The sequence below is a fragment of the Schistocerca gregaria genome, chromosome 6 (genome assembly GCF_023897955.1).
Source record: "Schistocerca gregaria isolate iqSchGreg1 chromosome 6, iqSchGreg1.2, whole genome shotgun sequence".
Lineage (NCBI taxonomy): Eukaryota > Metazoa > Arthropoda > Insecta > Orthoptera > Acrididae > Schistocerca > Schistocerca gregaria.
Window position 1 is genome coordinate 26,393,454 of NC_064925.1, and position 24,254 is coordinate 26,417,707.

Consider the following 24,254-nt stretch of genomic DNA (forward strand, 5'->3'; position numbering starts at 1 on the left):
TACGCTTTGATCGTTCCCTGGAAGACAAGTAGTAGTTTCCGATGCACATCTGGAGGCATTCTGTAATCTGTGGACTATCAGAGTGTTGATGAAACACAGAAGTAGCATCGGGATTGAATACAACAGTCATCATGAGCACTTTCCTCCTTGGGAGTAATGTCTCAAACAGTCTACGCTTTGATCGTTCTCTGGAAGACCAGTAGTAGTTTTGGATGCGCATCTGGTGGCATTCTGTAATCTGTGGACTATCAGAGTGTTGATGAAACATAGAAATTGCATCGTGATTGAATACAACAGTCACCATGCGCACTTCCCTCCATGGGAGTAATGTCTCAAACAGTCTACGATTTGATCGTTCCCTGGAACACCAGTAGTAGTTTCCGATGCACATCTGGTGGCATTCTGTAATCTGTGGACTATCAGAGTGTTGATGAAACACAGAGAATGCATCGGGATTGAATACAACAGTCATCATGAGCACTTTCCTCCATGGGAGTAATGTCTCAAACAGTCTACGTTTTGATCGTTCCCTGGAAGACCAGTAGTAGATTCCGATGCACATCTGGTGGCATTCTGTAATCTGTGGACTATCAGAGTGTTGATGAAACACAGATATAGCATCGGGATTGAATACAACAGTCACCATGCGCACTTTCCTCCATGAGAGTAATGTCTCAAAGTCTACGCTTTGATCGTTCCCTCGAAGACCAGTAGTAGTCTCCGATGCACATCTGGTGGCATTCTGTAAACTGTGGACTAACAGAGTGTTGATGAAACACAGAAATTGCATCGGGATTGAATACAACAGTCAATTTTGCCACTTTCCTCCATGGGAGTAATGTCTCAAACAGTCTACGCTCTGATAGTTCCTTGGAAGACCAGTTGTAATTTCCGATGCACATCTGGAGGCATTCTGTAATCTGTGGACTATCAGAGTGTTGATGAAATACAGAAATTGCATCGGGATTGAATACAACAGTCACCATGCGCACTTTCCTCCATGGGAGTAATGTCTCAAACAGTCTACGTTTTGATCGTTCCCTGGAAGACCAGTAGTAGATTCCGATGCACATCTGGAGGCATTCTGTAATCTGTGGACTATCAGAGTGTTGATGAAACACAGAAATTGCATCGGGATTGAATACAACAGTCATCATGAGCACTTTCCTCCTTGGGAGTAATGTCTCAAACAGTCTACGCTTTGATCGTTCTCTGGAAGACCAGTAGTAGTTTTGGATGCACATCTGGTGGCATTCTGTAATCTGTGGACTATCAGAGTGTTGATGAAACACAGAAATTGCATCGTGATTGAATACAACAGTCACCATGCGCACTTCCCTCCATGGGAGTAATGTCTCAAACAGTCAACTACTTGATCGTTCCCTGGAACACCAGTAGTAGTTTCCGATGCACATCTGGTGGCATTCTGTAATCTGTGGACTATCAGAGTGTTGATGAAACACAGAGAATGCATCGGGATTGAATACAACAGTGACCATGAGCACTTTCCTCCACGGGAGTGATATCTCAAACAGTCTACGCTTTGATCGTTCCCAGGAATACCAGCAGTAGTTTCCGATGCACATCTGGTGGCATTCTGTAATCTGTGGACTATCAGAGTGTTGATGAAACACAGATATAGCATCGGGATTGAATACAACAGTCACCATGCGCACTTTCGTCCATGGGAGTAATGTCTCAAAGTCTACGCTTTGATCGTTCCCTCGAAGACCAGTAGTAGTCTCCGATGCACATCTGGTGGCATTCTGTAAACTGTGGACTAACAGAGTGTTGATGAAACACAGAAATTGCATCGGGATTGAATACAACAGTCAATTTTCTCACTTTCCTCCATGGGAGTAATGTCTCAAACAGTCTACGCTTTGATAGTTCCCTGGAAGACCAGTAGTAATTTCCGATGCATATCTGAAGGCGTTCTGTAATCTGTGGACTATCAGAGTGTTGATGAAATACAGAAATTGCATCGGGATTGAATACAACAGTCACCATGCGCACTTTCCTCCATGGGAGTAAAGTCTCAAACAGTCTACGTTTTGATCGTTCCCTGGAAGACCAGTAGTAGATTCCGATGCACATCTGGAGGCATTCTGTAATCTGTGGACTATCAGAGTGTTGATGAAACACAGAAATTGCATCGGGATTGAATACAACAGTCACCATGCGCACTTTCCTCCATGGGAGTAGTGTCTCAAACAGTCTACGCTTTGATCGTTCCCTGGAACACCAGTAGTAGTTTCCGATGCACATCTGGTGGCATTCTGTAATCTGTGGACTAACAGGGTGTTGATGAAACAGAGAAATTGCTTCGGGATTGAATACAACAGTCAATATTCGCACTTTCCTCCATTTGAGTAATGTCTCAAACAGTCTACGCTTTGATCGTTCCCTGGAAGACCAGTAGTAATTTCCGATGCACATCTGCACGCATTCTGCAATCTGTGGACTATCAGAGTGTTGACGAAACACAGAAATTGCATCGGGATTGAATACAACAGTCACCATGCCCACATTCCTCCATGGGAGTAATGTCTGAAACAGTCTACGCTTTGATCGTTCCCTGGAAGACCAGTAGAAGTTTCCGATGCACATCTGGTAGCATTCTGTAATCTATGGACTATCAGAGTGTTGATGAAACACAGAAATTGCATCGGGATTGAATACAACAGTCACCATGCGCACTTTTCTCCATGGGAGTATTGTCTCAAACAGTCTACGTTTTGATTGTTCCCTGGAAGACCAGTAGTAGTTTCCGATGCTCATCTGGTAGCATTCTGTAATCTGTGGACTATCAGAGTGTTGATGAAACACAGAAATTCCATCGGAATTGAATACAACAGTCACTATGCGCACTTTCCTCCATGGGAGTAATGTCTCAAACAGTCTACGCTTTGATCGTTCCCTGGAAGACCAGTAGTAGTTTCCGATGCACATCTGGTGGCATTCTGTAATCTGAGGACTAACAGGGTGTTGATGAAACAGAGAAATTGCTTCGGGATTGAATACAACAGTCAATATTCGCACTTTCCTCCATGGGAGTAATGTCTCAAACAGTCTACGCTTTGATCGTTCCCTGGAAGACCAGTAGTAATTTCCGATGCACATCAGGAGGCATTCTGCAATCTGTGGACTATCAGAGTGTTGATGAAACACAGAAATTGCTTCGGGATTGAATACAACAGTCAATATTCGCACTTTCCTCCATGGGAGTAATGTCTCAAACAGTCTACGCTTCGATCGTTCCCTGGAAGACAAGTAGTAGTTTCCGATGCACATCTGGTGGCATTCAGTAATCTGTGGACTATCAGAGTGTTGGTGAAACACAGAAATAGCATCGGGATTGAATACAACAGTCACCATGCGCACTATCCTCCATGGGACAAATGTCTCAAACAGTCTACGATTTGATCGTTCCCTGGAAGACCAGTAGAAGTTTCCGATGCACATCTGGTAGCATTCTGTAATCTATGGACTATCAGAGTGTTGATGAAACACAGAAATTGCATCGGGATTGAATACAACAGTCACCATGCGCACTTTAATCCATGGGAGTATTGTCTCAAACAGTCTACGTTTTGATTGTTCCCTGGAAGACCACTAGTAGTTTTCGATGCACAAATGGAGGCATTCTGAAATCTGTGGACTATCAGAGTGTTGATGAAACACAGAAATTCCATCGGGATTGAATACAACAGTCACTATTCGCACTTTCCTCCATGGGAGTAATTCTCAAACAGTCTACGCTTTGATCGTTCCCTGAAAGACCAGTAGTAGTTTCCGATGCACATCTGGTGGCATTCTGTAATCTGTCGACTATCAGAGTGTTGATGAAACACAGAAGTAGCATCGGGATTGAATACAACAGTCATCATGAGCACTTTCCTCCTTGGGAGTAATGTCTCAAACAGTCTACGCTTTGATCGTCCTCTGGAAGACCAGTAGTAGTTTTGGATGCACATCTGGTGGCATTCTGTAATCTGTGGACTATCAGAGTGTTGATGAAACACAGAAATTGCATCGTGATTGAATACAACAGTCACCATGCGCACTTCCCTCCATGGGAGTAATGTCTCAAACAGTCTACGATTTGATCGTTCCGTGGAACACCAGTAGTAGTTTCCGATGCACATCTGGTGGCATTCTGTAATCTGTGGACTATCAGAGTGTTGATGAAACACAGAGAATGCAACTGGATTGAATACAACAGTGACCATGAGCACTTTCCTCCACGGGAGTGATATCTCAAACAGTCTACGCTTTGATCGTTCCCTGGAATACCAGCAGTAGTTTCCGATGCACATCTGGTGGCATTCTGTAATCTGTGGACTATCAGAGTGTTGATGAAACACAGATATAGCATCGGGATTGAATACAACAGTCACCATTTGCACTTTCCTCCATGGGAGTAATGTCTCAAAGTCTACGCTTTGATCGTTCCCTCGAAGACCAGTAGTAGTCTCCGATGCACATCTGGTGGCATTCTGTAAACTGTGGACTAACAGAGTGTTGATGAAACACAGAAATTGCATCGGGATTGAATACAACAGTCAATTTTCTCACTTTCCTCCATGGGAGTAATGTCTCAAACAGTCTACGCTTTGATCGTTCCCTGGAAGACCAGTAGTAATTTCCGATGCACATCTGGAGGCATTCTGTAATCTGTGGACTATCAGAGTGTTGATGAAATACAGAAATAGCATCTCGATTGAATACAACAGTCACAATGCGCACTTTCCTCCATGGGAGTAATTCTCAAACAGTCTACGATTTGATCGTTCCCTGGAACACCAGTAGTAGTTTCCGATGCACATCTGGTGGCATTCTGTAATCTGTGGACTATCAGAGTGTTGATGAAACACAGAGAATGCATCGGGATTGAATACAACAGTGACCATGAGCACTTTCCTCCACGGGAGTGATATCTCAAACAGTCTACGCTTTGATCGTTCCCTGGAATACCAGCAGTAGTTTCCGATGCACATCTGGTGGCATTCTGTAATCTGTGGACTATCAGAGTGTTGATGAAATATAGAAATTGCATCGTGATTGAATACAACAGTCACCATGCGCACTTCCCTCCATGGGAGTAATGTCTCAAACAGTCTACGATTTGATCGTTCCCTGGAACACCAGTAGTAGTTTCCGATGCACATCTGGTGGCATTCTGTAATCTGTGGACTATCAGAGTGTTGATGAAACACAGAGAATGCATCGGGATTGAATACAACAGTGACCATGAGCACTTTCCTCCACGGAGTGATATCTCAAACAGTCTACGGTTTGATCGTTCCCTGGAATACGAGCAGTAGTTTCCGATGCACATCTGGTGGCATTCTGTAATCTGTGGACTATCAGAGTGTTGATGAAACACAGATATAGCATCGGGATTGAATACAACAGTCACCATGCGCACTTTCCTCCATGGGAGTAATGTCTCAAAGTCTACGCTTTGATCGTTCCCTCGAAGACCAGTAGTAGACTCCGATGCACATCTGGTGGCATTCTGTAAACTGTGGACTAACAGAGTGTTGATGAAACACAGAAATTGCATCGGGATTGAATACAACAGTCAATTTTCTCACTTTCCTCCATGGGAGTAATGTCTCAAACAGTCTACGCTCTGATAGTTCCCTGGAAGACCAGTTGTAATTTCCGATGCACATCTGGAGGCATTCTGTAATCTGTGGACTATCAGAGTGTTGATGAAATACAGAAATTGCATCGGGATTGAATACAACAGTCACCATGCGCACTTTCCTCCATGGGAGTAATGTCTCAAACAGTCTACGTTTTGATCGTTCCCTGGAAGACCAGTAGTAGATTCCGATGCACATCTGGAGGCATTCTGTAATCTGTGGACTATCAGAGTGTTGATGAAACACAGAAATTGCATCGGGATTGAATACAACAGTCATCATGACCACTTTCCTCCTTGGGAGTAATGTCTCAAACAGTCTACGCTTTGATCGTTCTCTGGAAGACCAGTAGTAGTTTTGGATGCACATCTGGTGGCATTCTGTAATCTGTGGACTATCAGAGTGTTGATGAAACACAGAAATTGCATCGTGATTGAATACAACAGTCACCATGCTCACTTCCCTCCATGGGAGTATTGTCTCAAACAGTCAACGACTTGATCGTTCCCTGGAACACCAGTAGTAGTTTCCGATGCACATCTGGTGGCATTCTGTAATCTGTGGACTATCAGAGTGTTGATGAAACACAGAGAATGCATCGGGATTGAATACAACAGTGACCATGAGCACTTTCCTCCACGGGAGTGATATCTCAAACAGTCTACGCTTTGATCGTTCCCTGGAATACCAGCAGTAGTTTCCGATGCACATCTGGCGGCATTCTGTAATCTGTGGACTATCAGAGTGTTGATGAAACACAGATATAGCATCGGGATTGAATACAACAGTCACCATGCGCACTTTCCTCCATGGGAGTAATGTCTCAAAGTCTACGCTTTGATCGTTCCCTCGAAGACCAGTAGTAGTCTCCGATGCACATCTGGTGGCATCCTGTAAACTGTGGACTAACAGAGTGTTGATGAAACACAGAAATTGCATCGGGATTGAATACAACAGTCAATTTTCTCACTTTCCTCCATGGGAGTAATGTCTCAAACAGTTTACGCTTTGATAGTTCCCTGGAAGACCAGTAGTAATATCCGATGCATATCTGAAGGCATTCTGTAATCTGTGGACTATCAGAGTGTTGATGAAATACAGAAACTGCATCGGGATTGAATACAACAGTCACCATGCGCACTTTCCTCCATGGGAGTAAAGTCTCAAACAGTCTACGTTTTGATCGTTTCCTGGAAGACCAGTAGTAGATTCCGATGCACATCTGGAGGCATTCTGTAATCTGTGGACTATCAGAGTGTTGATGAAACACAGAAATTGCATCGGGATTGAATACAACAGTCACCATGCGCACTTTCCTCCATGGGAGTAGTGTCTCAAACAGTCTACGCTTTGATCGTTCCCTGGAACACCAGTAGTAGTTTCCGATGCACATCTGGTGGCATTCTGTAATCTGTGGACTAACAGGGTGTTGATGAAACAGAGAAATTGCTTCGGGATTGAATACAACAGTCAATATTCGCACTTTCCTCCATGGGAGTAATGTCTCAAAGAGTCTACGCTCTGATCGTTCCCTGGAAGACCAGTAGTAATTTCCGATGCACATCTGCAGGCATTCTGCAATCTGTGGACTATCAGAGTGTTGACGAAACACAGAAATTGCATCGGGATTGAATACAACAGTCACCATGCCCACATTCCTCCATGGGAGTAATGTCTGAAACAGTCTACGCTTTGATCGTTCCCTGGAAGACCAGTAGAAGTTTCCGATGCACATCTGGTAGCATTCTGTAATCTATGGACTATCAGAGTGTTGATGAAACACAGAAATTGCATCGGGATTGAATACAACAGTCACCATGCGCACTTTTCTCCATGGGAGTATTGTCTCAAACAGTCTACGTTTTGATTGTTCCCTGGAAGACCAGTAGTAGTTTCCGATGCTCATCTGGTAGCATTCTGTAATCTGTGGACTATCAGAGTGTTGATGAAACACAGAAATTCCATCGGAATTGAATACAACAGTCACTATGCGCACTTTCCTCCATGGGAGTAATGTCTCAAACAGTCTACGCTTTGATCGTTCCCTGGAAGACCAGTAGTAGTTTCCGATGCACATCTGGAGGCATTCTGTAATCTGTGGACTATCAGAGTGTTGATGAAACACAGAAGTAGCATCGGGATTGAATACAACAGTCATCATGAGCACTTTCCTCCTTGGGAGTAATGTCTCAAACAGTCTACGCTTTGATCGTTCTCTGGAAGACCAGTAGTAGTTTTGGATGCACATCTGGAGGCATTCTGTAATCTGTGGACTATCAGAGTGTTGATGAAACACAGAAATTGCATCGTGATTGAATACAACAGTCACCATGCGCACTTCCCTCCATGGGAGTAATGTCTCAAACAGTCTACGATTTGATCGTTCCGTGGAACACCAGTAGTAGTTTCCGATGCACATCTGGTGGCATTCTGTAATCTGTGGACTATCAGAGTGTTGATGAAACACAGAGAATGCAACTGGATTGAATACAACAGTGACCATGAGCAATTTCCTCCACGGGAGTGATATCTCAAACAGTCTACGCTTTGATCGTTCCCTGGAATACCAGCAGTAGTTTCCGATGCACATCTGGTGGCATTCTGTAATCTGTGGACTATCAGAGTGTTGATGAAACACAGATATAGCATCGGGATTGAATACAACAGTCACCATGCGCACTTTCCTCCATGGGAGTAATGTCTCAAAGTCTACGCTTTGATCGTTCCCTCGAAGACCAGTAGTAGTCTCCGATGCACATCTGGTGGCATTCTGTAAACTGTGGACTAACAGAGTGTTGATGAAACACAGAAATTGCATCGGGATTGAATACAACAGTCAATTTTCTCACTTTCCTCCATGGGAGTAATGTCTCAAACAGTCTACGCTTTGATAGTTCCCTGTAAGGCCAGTAGTAATTTCCGATGCACATCTGGAGGCATTCTGTAATCTGTGGACTATCAGAGTGTTGATGAAATACAGAAATTGCATCGGGATTGAATACAACAGTCACCATGCGCACTTTCCTCCATGGGAGTAATGTCTCAAACAGTCTACGTTTTGATCGTTCCCTGGAAGACCAGTAGTAGATTCCGATGCACATCTGGAGGCATTCTGTAATCTGTGGACTATCAGAGTGTTGATGAAACACAGAAATTGCATCGGGATTGAATACAACAGTCACCATGCGCACTTTCCTCCATGGGAGTAATGTCTCAAACAGTCTACGCTTTGATCGTTCCCTGGAAGACCAGTAGTAGTTTCCGATGCACATCTGGTGGCATTCTGTAATCTGTGGACTAACAGGGTGTTGATGAAACAGAGAAAATGCTTCGGGATTGAATACAACAGTCAATATTCGCACTTTCCTCCATGGGAGTAATGTCTCAAACAGTCTACGCTTTGATCGTTCCCTGGAAGACCAGTAGTAATTTCCGATGCACATCAGGAGGCATTCTGCAATCTGTGGACTATCAGAGTGTTGATGAAACACAGAAATTGCTTCGGGATTAAATGCAACAGTCAATATTCGCACTTTCCTCCATGGGAGTAATGTCTCAAACAGTCTACGCTTTGATCGTTCCCTGGAAGACAAGTAGTAGTTTCCGATGCACATCTGGTGGCATTCAGTAATCTGTGGACTATCAGAGTGTTGGTGAAACACAGAAATAGCATCGGGATTGAATACAACAGTCACCATGCGCACTTTCCTCCATGGGACAAATGTCTCAAACAGTCTACGATTTGATCGTTCCCTGGAAGACCAGTAGAAGTTTCCGATGCACATCTGGTAGCATTCTGTAATCTATGGACTATCAGAGTGTTGATGAAACACAGAAATTGCATCGGGATTGAATACAACAGTCACCATGCGCACTTTAATCCATGGGAGTATTGTCTCAAACAGTCTACGTTTTGATTGTTCCCTGGAAGACCAGTAGTAGTTTTCGATGCACAAATGGAGGCATTCTGAAATCTGTGGACTATCAGAGTGTTGATGAAACACAGAAATTCCATCGGGATTGAATACAACAGTCACTATTCGCACTTTCCTCCATGGGAGTAATTCTCAAACAGTCTACGCTTTGATCGTTCCCTGAAAGACCAGTAGTAGTTTCCGATGCACATCTGGTGGCATTCTGTAATCTGTCGACTATCAGAGTGTTGATGAAACACAGAAGTAGCATCGGGATTGAATACAACAGTCATCATGAGCACTTTCCTCCTTGGGAGTAATGTCTCAAACAGTCTACGCTTTGATCGTTCTCTGGAAGCCCAGTAGTAGTTTTGGATGCACATCTGGTGGCATTCTGTATTCTGTGGACTATCAGAGTGTTGATGAAACACAGAACTTGCATCGTGATTGTATACAACAGTCACCATACGCACTTCCCTCCATGGGAGTAATGTCTCAAACAGTCTACGATTTGATCGTTCCCTGGAACACCAGTAGTAGTTTCCGATGCTCATCTGGTGGCATTCTGTAATCTGTGTACTATCAGAGAGTTGATGAAACACAGAAATTGCATCGGGATTGAATACAACAGTCACAATGCGCACATTCCTCCATGTGAGTAATGTCTCAAACAGTCTACGCTTTGATCGTTCACTGGAATACCAGTAGTAGTTTCCGATGCACATCTGGTGACATTCTGTAATCTGTGGACTATCAGAGTGTTGATGAAACATAGAAATTGCATCGGGATTGAATAGAACAGTCACCATGCGAACTTTCCTCCATGGGAGTTATTCTCAAACATTCTACGCTTTGATCGTTCCCTGGAAGACCAGTAGTAGTTTCCGATGCACATCTGGTGGCATTCTATAATCTGTGGAGTATCAGAGTGTTGATGAAACTCAGAAATTGCATCGTGATTGAATACAACAGTCACCATGCGCACTTCCCTCCATGGGAGTAATGTCTCAAACAGTCTACGATTTGATCGTTCCCTGGAACACCAGTAGTAGTTTCCGATGCACATCTGGTGGCATTCTGTAATCTGTGGACTATCAGAGAGTTGATGAAACACAGAAATTGCATCGGGATTGAATACAACAGTCACCATGCGCACTTTTCTCCATGGGAGTAATGTCTCAAACAGTCTACGCTTTGATCGTTCCCTGGAAGACCAGTAGTAGTTTCCGATGCACATCTGGTGGCATTCTGTAATCTGTGGACTAACAGAGTAATGATGAAACACAGAAATTGCATCGGGATTGAATTCAACAGTCACCATGGGCACATTCCTCCATGGGAGTAATGTCTCAAACAGTCTACGTTATGATCGTTCCCTGAAAGACCAGTAGTGGTTTCCGATGCACAACTTGTGGCATTCTGTAATCTGTGGACCATCAGAGTGTTGATGAAACACAGAGAATGCATCGGGATTGAATACAACAGTTACCATGCGCACTTTCCTCCACGGGAGTGATATCTCAAACAGTCTACGCTTTGATCGTTCCCTGGAATGCAGTAGTAGTTTCCGATGCACATCTGGTGGCATTCTGTAATCAGTGGACTATCAGAGTGTTGATGAAACACAGAAATTGCATCGGAATTGAATACAACAATCACAATGCGCACTTTTCTCCATGGGAGTAATGTCTCAAACTGTCTACGCTTTGATCGTTCCCTGGAAGACCAGTAGTAGTTTCCGATGCACATCTGGTGGCATTCTCTAATCTGTGGACTATCAGAGTGTTGATGAAACACAGAAGTAGCATCGGGATTGAATACAACAGTCATCATGAGCACTTTCCTCCATGGGAGTAATGTCTCAAACAGTCTACGCTTTGATCGTTCTCTGGAAGACCAGTAGTAGTTTTGGATGCACATCTGGTGGCATTCTGTAATCTGTGGACTATCAGAGTGTTGATGAAACACAGAAATTGCATCGTGATTGAATACAACAGACACCATGCGCACTTCCCTCCATGGGAGTAATTCTCAAACTTTCTACTCTTTGATCTTTCCCTGGAAGACAAGTAGTAGTTTCCGATGCACATCTGGTGGCATTCAGTAATCTGTGGACTATCAGAGTGTTGGTGAAACACAGAAATAGCATCGGGATTGAATACAACAGTCACCATGCGCACTTTCCTCCATGGGAGTAATGTCTCAAACAGTCTACGATTTGATCGTTCCCAGGAAAACAATTAGTAGTTTCCGATGCTCATCTGGTGGCATTCTGCAATCTGTGTACTATCAGAGAGTTGATGAAACACAGAAATTGCATCGGTATTGAATACAAAGGTCACAATGCGCACATTCCTCCATGTGAGTAATGTCTCAAACAGTCTACGCTTTGATCGTTCCCTGAAAGACCAGTAGTGGTTTCCGATGCACAACTGGTGGCATTCTGTAATCTGTGGACTATCAGAGTGTTGATGAAACACAGAGAATGCATCGGGATTGAATACAACAGTCACCATGAGCACTTTCCTCCACGGGAGTGATATCTCAAACAGTCTACGCTTTGATCGTTCACTGGAATACCAGTAGTAGTTTCCGATGCACATCTGGTGGCATTCTGTAATCTGTGGACTATCAGAGTGTTGATGAAACACAGAAATTGCATCGGGATTGAATTCAACAGTCACCATGGCACATTCCTCCATGGGAGTAATGTCTCAAACAGTCTACGTTTTGATCGTTCCCTGAAAGACCAGTAGAGGTTTCCGATGCACAACTGGTGGCATTCTGTAATCTGTGGACCATCAGAGTGTTGATGAAATAGAGAAATAGCATCGGGATTGAATACAACATTCACCATGCGCACTTTTCTCCATGGGAGTAATGTCTCAAACTGACTACGCTTTGATCGTTCCCTGAAAGACCAGTAGTAGTTTCCGATGCACATCTGGTGGCATTCTGTAATCTGTGGACTATCAGAGTGTTGATGAAACACAGAAATTGCATCGTTATTGAATACAACAGTCACCATGTGCACATTCCTCCATGGGAGTAATGTCTCAAACAGTCTACGCTTTCATCGTTCCCTGGAAGACCAGTAGAAGTTTCCGATGCTCATCTGGTAGCATTCTGTAATCTATGGACTATCAGAGTGTTGATGAAACGCAGAAATTGCATCGGGATTGAATACAACAGTCACCATGCGCACTTTCCTCCATGGGAGTATTGTCTCAAACAGTCTACGTTTTGACTGTTCCCTGGAAAACCAGTAGTAGTTTTCGATGCACAAATGGAGGCATTCTGTAATCTGTGGACTATCAGAGTGTTGATGAAACACAGAAATTCCATCGGGATTGAATACAACAGTCACCATGCGCACTTTCCTCCATGGGAGTAATTCTCAAACAGTCTACGCTTTGATCGTTCCCTGGAAGACCAGTAGTAGTTTCCGATGCACATCTGGCGGCATTCTGTAATCTATGGACTATCAGAGTGTTGATGAAACACAGAAGTAGCATCGTGATTGAATACAACAGTCATCATGAGCACTTTCCTCCGTGGGAGTAATGTCTCAAAAAGTCTACGCTTTGATCGTTCTCTGGAAGACCAGTAGTAGTCTCCGATGCACATCTGGTGGCATTCTGTAATCTGTGGAGTATCAGAGTGTTGATGAAACACAGAAATTGCATCGTGATTGAATACAACAGTCACCATGCGCACTTCCCTCCATGGGAGTAATGTCTCAAACAGTCTACGATTTGATCGTTCCCTGGAAAACCAGTAGTAGTTTCCGATGCACATCTGGTGGCATTCTGTAATCTGTGGACTATCAGAGTGTTGATGAAACACAGAAATTGCATCGGGATTGAATACATCAGTCACCATGCGCACTTTCCTCCATGGGAGTAATTCTCAAACTTTCTACGCTTTGGTCGTTCCCTGGAAGACAAGTAGTAGTTTCCGATGCACATCTGGTGGCATTCAGTAATCTGTGGACTATCAGAGTGTTGGTGAAACACAGAAATTCCATCGGGATTGATACAACTGTCACCATGCGCACTTTCCTCCATGGGAGTAATTCTCAAACAGTCTACGCTTTGATCGTTCCCTGGAAGACCAGTAGTAGTTTCCGATGCACATCTGGTGGCATTCTGTAATCTGTGGACTATCAGAGTGTTGATGAAACACAGAAATTGCATCGGGATTCAATGCAACACTCACCATGCGCACTTTCTTCCATGGGAGTAATTCTCAAACATTCTACGCTTTGTTCGTTCCCTGGAAGGCCAGTAGTAGTTTCCGATGCACATCTGGTGGCATTCAGTAATCTGTGGACTATCAGAGTGTTGGTGAAACACAGAAATAGCATCGGGATTGAATACAACAGTCACCATGCGCACTTCCCTCCATGGGAGTAATGTCTCAAACAGTCTACGATTTGATCGTTCCCTGAAAGACCAGTTTTAGTTTCCGATGCACATCTGGTGGCATTCTGTAATCTGTGGACTATCAGAGTGTTGATGAAACACAGAAATTGCATCGTTATTGAATACAACAGTCACCATGCGCACATTCCTCCATGGGAGTAATGTCTCAAACAGTCTACGCTTTCATCGTTCCCTGGAAGACCAGTAGATGTTTCCGATGCTCATCTTGTAGCATTCTGTAATCTATGGACTATCAGAGTGTTGATGAAACACAGAAATTGCATCGGGATTGAATACAACAGTCACCATGCGCACTTTCCTAAATGGGAGTATTGTCTCAAACAGTCTACGTTTTGATTGTTCCCTGGAAGACCAGTAGTAGTTTTCGATGCACAAATGGAGGCATTCTGTAATCTGTGGACTATCAGAGTGTTGAAGAAACACAGAAATTCCATTGGGATTGAATACAACAGTCACCATGCGCACTTTCCTCCATGGGAGGAATTCTCAAACAGTCTACGCTTTGATCGTTCCCTGGAAGACCAGTAGTAGTTTCCGATGCACATCTGGTGGCATTCTGTAATCTGTGGACTATCAGAGTGTTGATGAAACACAGAAGTAGCATCGGGATTGAATACAACAGTCATCATGTGCACTTTCCTCCATGGGAGTAATGTCTCAAACAGTCTACGCTTTGATCGTTCTCTGGAAGACCAGTAGTAGTTTTGGATGCACATCTGGTGGCATTCTGTAATATGTGGACTATCAGAGTGTTGATGAAACACAGAAATTGCATCGGGATTGAATACAACACTCAATATTCGCACTTTCCTCCATGGGAGTAATGTCTCAAACAGTCTACGCTTTGATCGTTCCCTGGAAGAAAAGTAGTAATTTCCGATGCACATTTGGAGGCATTCTGCAATCTGTGGACTATCAGAGTGTTGATGAAACACAGAAATTGCATCGGGATTGAATACAACAGTCATCATGTGCACTTTCCTCCATGGGAGTAATGTCTCAAACAGTCTACGCTTTGATCGTTCTCTGGAAGACCAGTAGTAGTTTTGGATGCACATCTGGTGGCATTCTGTAATATGTGGACTATCAGAGTGTTGATGAAACACAGAAGTAGCATCGGGATTGAATACAACAGTCATCATGTGCACTTTCCTCCATGGGAGTAATGTCTCAAACAGTCTACGCTTTGATCGTTCTCTGGAAGACCAGTAGTAGTTTTGGATGCACATCTGGTGGCATTCTGTAATATGTGGACTATCAGAGTGTTGATGAAACACAGAAATTGCATCGGGATTGAATACAACAGTCAATATTCGCACTTTCCTCCATGGGAGTAATGTCTCAAACAGTCTACGCTTTGATCGTTCCCTGGAAGACCAGTAGTAGTTTCCGATGCACATCTGGTGGCATTCAGTAATCTGTGGACTATCAGAGTGTTGGTGAAACACAGAAATAGCATCGGGATTGAATACAACAGTCACCATGCGCACTTTCCTCCATGGGAGTAATGTCTCAAACAGTTTACGATTTGATCGTTCCCTGGAAGACAATTAGTAGTTTCCGATGCACATCTGGTGGCATTCTGTAATCTGTGGACTATCATAGTGTTGATGAAACACAGAAATTGCATCGGGATTGAATACAACAGTCACCATGCGCACATTCCTCCATGGGAGTTATGTCTCAAACAGTCTACGCTTTGATCGTTCCCTGGAAGACCAGTAGAAGTTTCCGATGCACAAATGGAGGCATTCTGTTATCTGTGGACTATCAGAGTGTTGATGAAACACAGAAATTCCATCGGGATTGAGTACAACACTCACCATGCGCACTTTCCTCCATGGGAGTAATTCTCAAACAGTCTACGCTTTGATCGTTCCCTGGAAGACCAGTAGTAGTTTCCGATGCACATCTGGTGGCATTCTGTAATCTGTGGACTATCAGAGTGTTGATGAAACACAGAAGTAGCACCGGGATTGAATACAACAGTCATCATGAGCACTTTCCTCCATGGGAGTAATGTCTCAAACAGTCTACGCTTTGATCGGTTTCTGGAAGACCAGTAGTAGTTTCCGATGCACATCTGGTGGCATTCTGTAATCAGTGGACTATCAGAGTGTTGATGAAACAGAGAAATAGCATCGGGATTGAATATAACAGTCACGATGCGCACATTTCTCCATGGGAGTAATGTCTCAAACAGTCTACGCTTTGATCGTTCCCTGGAAGACCAGTAGTAGTTTCCGATGCACATCTGGTGGCATTCTGTAATCTGTGGACTATCAGAGTGTTGATGAAACACAGAAGTAGCACCGGGATTGAATACAACAGTCATCATGAGCACTTTCCTCCATGGGAGTAATGTCTCAAACAGTCTACGCTTTGATCGTTCCCTGGAAGACCAGTAGTAGTTTCCGATGCACATCTGGTGGCATTCTGTAATCTGTGGACTAACAGAGTGTTGATGAAACAGAGAAATTGCATCGGGATTGAATACAACAGTCAATATTCGCACTTTCCTCCATGGGAGTAATGTCTCAAACAGTCTACGCTTTGATCGTTCCCTGGAAGGCCAGTAGTAGTTTCCGATACACATCTGGTGGCATTCGGTAATCTGTGGACTATCAGAGTGTTGGTGAAACACAGAAATAGCATCGGGATTGAATACAACAGTCACCATGCGCACTTTCCTCCTTGGGAGTAATGTCTCAAACAGTCTACGATTGGAACGTTCCCTTAAAGACAAGTAGTAGTTTCCGATGCACATCTGGTGGCATTCTGTAATCTGTGGACTATCAGAGTGTTGATGAAACACAGAAATTGCATCGTTTTTGAATACAACAGTCACCATGCGCACATTCCTCCATGGGAGTAATGTCTCAAACAGTCTACGCTTTCATCGTTCCCTGGAAGACCAGTAGAAGTTTCCGATGCTCATCTGGTAGCATTCTGTAATCTATGGACTATCAGAGTGTTGATGAAACACAGAAATTGCATCGGGATTGAATACAACAGTCACCATGCGCACATTCCTCCATGGGAGTATTGTCTCAAACAGTCTACGTTTTGACTGTTCCCTGGAAGACCAGTAGTAGTTTTCGATGCAAAAATGGAGGCATTCTCTAATCTGTGGACTATCAGAGTGTTGATGAAACACAGATATTCCATCGGGATTGAATACAACAGTCACCATGCGCACTTTCCTCCATGGGAGTAATTCTCAAACAGTCTACGCTTGGATCGTTCCCTGGAAGACCAGTAGTAGTTTCCGATGCACATCTGGTGGCATTCTGTAATCTGTGGACTATCAGAGTGTTGATGAAACACAGAAGTAGCATCGTGATTGAATACAACAGTCATCATGAGCACTTTCCTCCATGGGAGTAATGTCTCAAACAGTCTACGCTTTGATCGTTCTCTGGAAGACCAGTAGTAGTCTCCGATGCACATCTGGTGGCATTCTGTAATCTGTGGAGTATCAGAGTGTTGATGAAACCCAGAAATTGCATCGTGATTGAATACAACAGTCACCATGCGCACTTCCCTCCATGGGAGTAATGTCTCAAACAGTCTACGATTTGATCGTTCCCTGGAACACCAGTAGTAGTTTACGATGCACATCTGGTGGCATTCTGTAATCTGTGGACTATCAGAGAGTTGATGAAACACAGAAATTCATGGGGATTGAATACAACAGTCACCATGCGCACTTTTCTCCATGGGAGTAATGTCTCAAACAGTCTACGCTTTGATCGTTCCCTGGAAGACCAGTAGTAGTTTCCGATGCACATCTGGTGGCATTCTGTAATCTGTGGACTAACAGAGTGTTGATGAAACAGAGAAATTGCATCGGGATTGAGTACAACAGTCAATATTCGCACTTTCCTCCATGGGAGTAATGTCTCAAACAGTCTACGCTTTGATCGTTCCCTGGATGACCAGTAGTAATTTCCGATGCACATCTGGAGGCATTCTGCAATCTGTGGACTATCAGAGTGTTAATGAAACACAGAAATTGCATCGGGATTGAATACAACAGTCACCATGCGCACTTTCCTCCATGGGAGTAATTCTCAAACTTTCTACGCTTTTGTCGTTCCCTGGAAGACCAGTAGTAGTTTCCGATGCACATCTGGTGGCATTCTGTAATCTGTGGACTATCAGAGTGTTGATGAAACAGAGAAATTGCATCGGGATTGAATACAACAGTCACCATGCGCACTTTCCTCCATGGGAGTAATTCTCAATCATTCTACGCTTTGATCGTTCCCTGGAAGACCAGTAGTAGTTTCCGATGCACATCTGGTGGCATTCAGTAATCTGTGGACTATCAGAGTGTTGGTGAAACACAGAAATAGCATCGGGATTGAATACAACAGTCACCATGCGCACTTCCCTCCATGGGAGTAATGTCTCAAACTGTCTACGATTTGATCGTTCCCTGAAAGACCAGTTTTAGTTTCCGATGCACATGTGGTGGCATTCTATAATCTGTGGACTATCAGAGTGTTGATGAAACACAGAAAATGCATCGTTATTGAATACAACAGTCACCATGCGCACATTCCTCCATGGGAGTAATGTCTCAAACAGTCTACGCTTTCATCGTTCCCTGGAAGACCAGTAGAAGTTTCCGATGCTCATCTGGTAGCATTCTGTAATCTATGGACTATCAGAGTGTTGATGAAACACAGAAATTGCATCGGGATTGAATACAACAGTCACCATGCGCACTTTCCTAAATGGGAGTATTGTCTCAAACAGTTTACGTTTTGATTGTTCCCTGGAAGACCAGTAGTAGTTTCCGATGCACATCTTGTGGCATTCTGTAATCTGTGGACTATCAGAGTGTTGATGAAACAGAGAAATTGCATCGGGATTGAATACAACAGTCAATATTCGCACTTTCCTCCATGGGAGTAATGTCTCAAACAGTCTACGCTTTGATCGTTCCCTGGAAGAAAAGTAGTAATTTCCGATGCACATTTGGAGGCATTCTGCAATCTGTGGACTATCAGAGTGTTGATGAAACACAGAAATTGCATCGGGATTGAATGCAACAGTTACCATGCGCACTTTCCTCCATGGGAGTAATGTCTCAAACAGTCTACGATTTGATCGTTCCCTGCAAGACAATTAGTAGTTTCAGATGCACATCTGGTGGCATTCTGTAATCTGTGGACTATCAGAGTGTTGATGAAACACAGAAATTGCATCGGGATTGAATACAACAGTCACCATGCGCACATTCCTCCATGGGAGTAATGTCTCAAACAGTCTACGCTTTGATCGTTCCCTGGAAGACCAGTAGTAGTTTCCGATGCACATCTGGTGGCATTCAGTAATCTTTGGACTATCAGAGTGTTGGTGAAACACAGAAATAGCATCGGGATTGAATACAACAGTCACCATGCGCACTTTCCTCCATGGGAGTAATGTCTCAAACAGTTTACGACTTGATCGTTCCCTGGAAGACAATTAGTAGTTTCCGATGCACATCTGGTGGCATTCTGTAATCTGTGGACTATCATAGTGTTGATGAAACACAGAAATTGCATCGGGATTGAATAGAACAGTCACCATGCGCACATCCTTCCATGGGAGTAATGTCTCAAACAGTCTACGCTTTGATCGTTCCCTGGAAGACCAGTAGAAGTTTCCGATGCACAAATGGAGGCATTCCGTAATCTGTGGACTATCAGAGTGTTGATGAAACACAGAAATTCCATCGGGATTGAATACAACAGTCACCATGCGCACATTCCTCCATGGGAGTAATGTCTCAAACAGTCTACGCTTTGATCGTTCTCTGGAAGACCAGTAGTAGTTTTGGATGCACATCTGGTGGCGTTCTGTAATCTGTGGACTATCAGAGTGTTGATGAAACACAGAAATTGCATCGTGATTGAATACTACAGTCACCATGCGCCCTTCCCTCCATGGGAGTAATGTCTCAAACAGTCTACGATTTGATCGTTCCCTGGAACACCAGTAGTAGTTTCCGATGCACATCTGGTGGCATTCTGTAATCTGTGTACTATCAGAGAGTTGATGAAACACAGAAATTGCATCGGGATTGAATACAACAGTCAATATTCGCACTTTCCTCCATGTGAGTAATGTCTCAAACAGTCTACGCTTTGATCGTTCCCTGAAAGACCAGTAGTGTTTTCCGATGCACAACTGGTGGCATTCTGTAATCTGTGGACTATCAGAGTGTTGATGAAACACAGAGAATGCATCGGGATTGACTACAACAGTCACCATGAGCACTTTCCTCCACGGGAGTGATATCTCAAACAGTCTACGCTTTGATCGTTCACTGGAATACCAGTAGTAGTTTCCGATGCACATCTGGTGGCATTCTGTAATCAGTGGACTATCAGAGTGTTGATGAAACACAGAAATAGCATCGGGATTGAATACAACAGTCACCATGCGCACTTTCCTCCATGGGAGTAATGTCTCAAAGGCTACGCTTTGATCGTTCCCTGGAAGACCAGTAGTAGTCTCCGATGCACATCTGGTGGCATTCTGTAATCTGTGGACTAACAGAGTGTTGATGAAACACAGAAATTGCATCGGGATTGAATACAACAGTCAATTTTCTCACTTTCCTCCATGGGAGTAATGTCTCAAACAGTCCACGCTTTGATAGTTCCCTGGAAGACCAGTAGTAATTTTCGATGCACATCTGGAGGCATTCTGTAATCTGTGGACTATCAGAGTGTTGATGAAACACAGAAATTGCATCGGGATTGATTACAACAGTCACCATGAACACTTTCCTCCATGGGAGTAATGTCTCAAACATTCTACGTTTTGATCGTTCCCTGGAAGACCAGTAGTAGTTTCCGATTCACATCTGAAGGCATTCTGTAATCTGTGGACTATCAGAGTGTTGATGAAACACAGAAATTGCATCGGGATTGAATACAACAGTCACCATGCACAAGTTCCTCCATGGGAGTAATTCTCAAACATTCTACGCTTTGATCGTTCCATGGAAGACCAGTAGTAGTTTCCTATGCACATCTGGTGGCATTCTGTAATCTGTTGACTATCAGAGTGTTGATGAAACACAGAAATTGCATCGGGATTGAATTCAACAGTCACCATGCGCACATTCCTCCATGGGAGTAATGTCTCAAACAGTCTACGTTTTGATCGTTCCCTGAAAGACCAGTAGTGGTTTCCGATGCACAACTGGTGGCATTCTGTAATCTGTGGACCATCAGAGTGTTGATGAAACACAGAGAATGCATTGGGATTGAATACAACAGTTACCATGCGCACTTTCCTCCACGGGAGTGATATCTCAAACAGTCTACGCTTTGATCGTTCACTGGAATGCAGTAGTAGTTTCAGATGCACATCTGGTGGCATTCTGTAATCAGTGGACTATCAGAGTGTTGATGAAACACAGAAATAGCATCGTTATTGAATACAACAGTCACCATGCGCACTTTTCTCCATGGGAGTAATGTCTCAAACAGTCTACGCTTTGATCGTTCCCTGGAAGACCAGTAGTAGTTTCCGATGCACATCTGGTGGCATTCTGTGATCTGTGGACTATCAGAGTGTTGATGAAACACAGAAATTGCATCGGGAATGAATACAACAGTCAACATGCGCACTTTCCACCTCGGGAGGTATGTCTCTAACAGTCTACGCTTTGATCGTTCCCTGGAAGACCAGTAGTAGTTTCCGATGCACATCTGGTGGCATTCTGTATTCTGTGGACTATCAGAGTGTTTATGAAACACAGAAATTGCATCGGGATTGAACACAACAGTCACCATCCGCACTTTCCTTCATGGGAGTAATGTCTGAAACAGTCTACGCTTTGATCGTTCCCTGGAAGACCATTAGTAGTTTCCGATGCACATCTCGTGGCATTCTGTAATCTTTGGACTATCAGAGTGTTGATGAAACACAGGAAATGCATCGGGATTGAATACAACAGTCACCATGCGCACATTCCTCCATGGGAGTAATGTCTCAAAGAGTTTATGCTTTGATCGATGCCTGGAAGACCAGCAGTAGTTTACGATGCACATCTGGAGGCATTCTGTAATCTGTGGACTATTAGAGTGCTGATGAAACACAGAAATTGCAATTGGATTGAATACTACAGTTACCATGCGCACTTTCCTCCATGGGAGTAATGTCTCAAACAGTCTACGCTTTGATCGTTAGCTGGAAGACCAGTAGTATTTTCCGATGCACATGTGGAGGCTTTCCGTAATCTGTGGACTATCAGAGTGTTGATGAAACACAGAAATTGCATCGGGATTGAATACAACAGTCACCATGCGCACTTTCCTCCATGGGAATAATGTCTCAAACAGTCTACGCTTTGATCGTTCCCTGAGAGCCCAGTAGTAGATTCCGATTAACATCTGGAGGCATTCTGTAATCTGTGGACTATCAGACTGTTGATGAAACACAGGAATTGCATCGGGATTGAATACAACACTCACCATGCGCACTTTCCTCCATGAGAGTAATGTCTCTAAAAGTCTACGCTTTGATCTTTCCCTGGAAGACCAGTAGTAGTTTCCGATGCACATCTGGGGGCTTTCTGTAATCTGTGGACTATCAGAGTGTTCATGAAACACAGAAATTGCATCGGGATTGAATACAACAGTCTCCATGCGCAGTTTCCTCAATGGGAGCAATGTCTCAAACATTCTACGCTTTGATCGTTCCCTGGATGACCAGTAGTAGTTTCAATTGCACATCTGGAGGCATTCTGTATTCTGTGGACTATCAGAGTGTTGATGAAACACAGAAATTGCATCGGGATTGAATACAAGAGTCACCATACACACTTTCCTAAATTGGAGTAATGTCTCTAACAGTCTACGCTTTGATCGTTCCCTGGAAGACCAGTAGTAGTTTCCGATGCACATCTTAAGGCTTTCCGTCATCTGTGGACTATCAGAATGTTGATGAAACACAGAAATTGCATCGGGATTGAATACAACAGTCACCATGTGCACTTTCCTAAATGGGAGTAATGTCTCTAACAGTTTACGCTTTGATCGTTCCCTGGAAGATCAGTAGTAGTTTCCGATGCACATCGGGAGGCATTCTCTAATCTGTGGACTATCAGAGTGTTGATGAAACCCAGAAATTGCAGAGGGATTGAATACAACATTCACCATGCGCATTTTCCGCCATGGGAGTAATGTCTCAAACGGTCTACTATTTGATCGTTCCCTGGAAGACCAGTAGTAGTTTCCGATGCACTTCTGGAGGCATTCTGTAATCTGTGGAGTATCAGAGTGTTGATGAAACACAGAAATTGAATCGGGATTGAATACAACAGTCACCATGCGCACTTTCCTCCATGGGAGTAATTCTCAAACAGTCTACGCTTTGATCGTTCCCTGGAAGACCAGTAGTAGTTTCCGATGCACATCTGGTAGCATTCTGTAATCTGTGGACTATCAGAGTGTTGATGAAACACAGAAATTGCAACGGGATTGAATACAACTGTCACCATCCGCACTTTCCTCCATGGGCGTAATGTCTGAAACAGTCTACGCTTTGATCGTTCCCTGGAAGACCATTAGTAGTTTCCGATGCACATCTCGTGGCATTCTGTAATCTGTGGACTATCAGAGTGTTGATGAAACACAGAAATTGCATCGGGATTGAATACAACAGTCACCATGCGCACATCCTTCCATGGGAGTAATGTCTCAAACAGTCTACGCTTTGATCGTTCCCTCGAAGACCAGTAGAAGTTTCCGATGCACAAATGGAGGCATTCCGTAATCTGTGGACTATCAGAGTGTTGATGAAACACAGAAATTCCATCGGGATTGAATACAACAGTCACCATGCGCACATTCCTCCATGGGAGTAATGTCTCAAACAGTCTACGCTTTGATCGTTCTCTGGAAGACCAGTAGTAGTTTTGGATGCACATCTGGTGGCGTTCTGTAATCTGTGGACTATCAGAGTGTTGATGAAACACAGAAATTGCATCGTGATTGAATACTACAGTCACCATGCGCACTTCCCTCCATGGGAGTAATGTCTCAAACAGTCTACGATTTGATCGTTCCCTGGAACACCAGTAGTAGTTTCCGATGCACATCTGGTGGCATTCTGTAATCTGTGTACTATCAGAGAGTTGATGAAACACAGAAATTGCATCGGGATTGAATACAACAGTCAATATTCGCACTTTCCTCCATGTGAGTAATGTCTCAAACAGTCTACGCTTT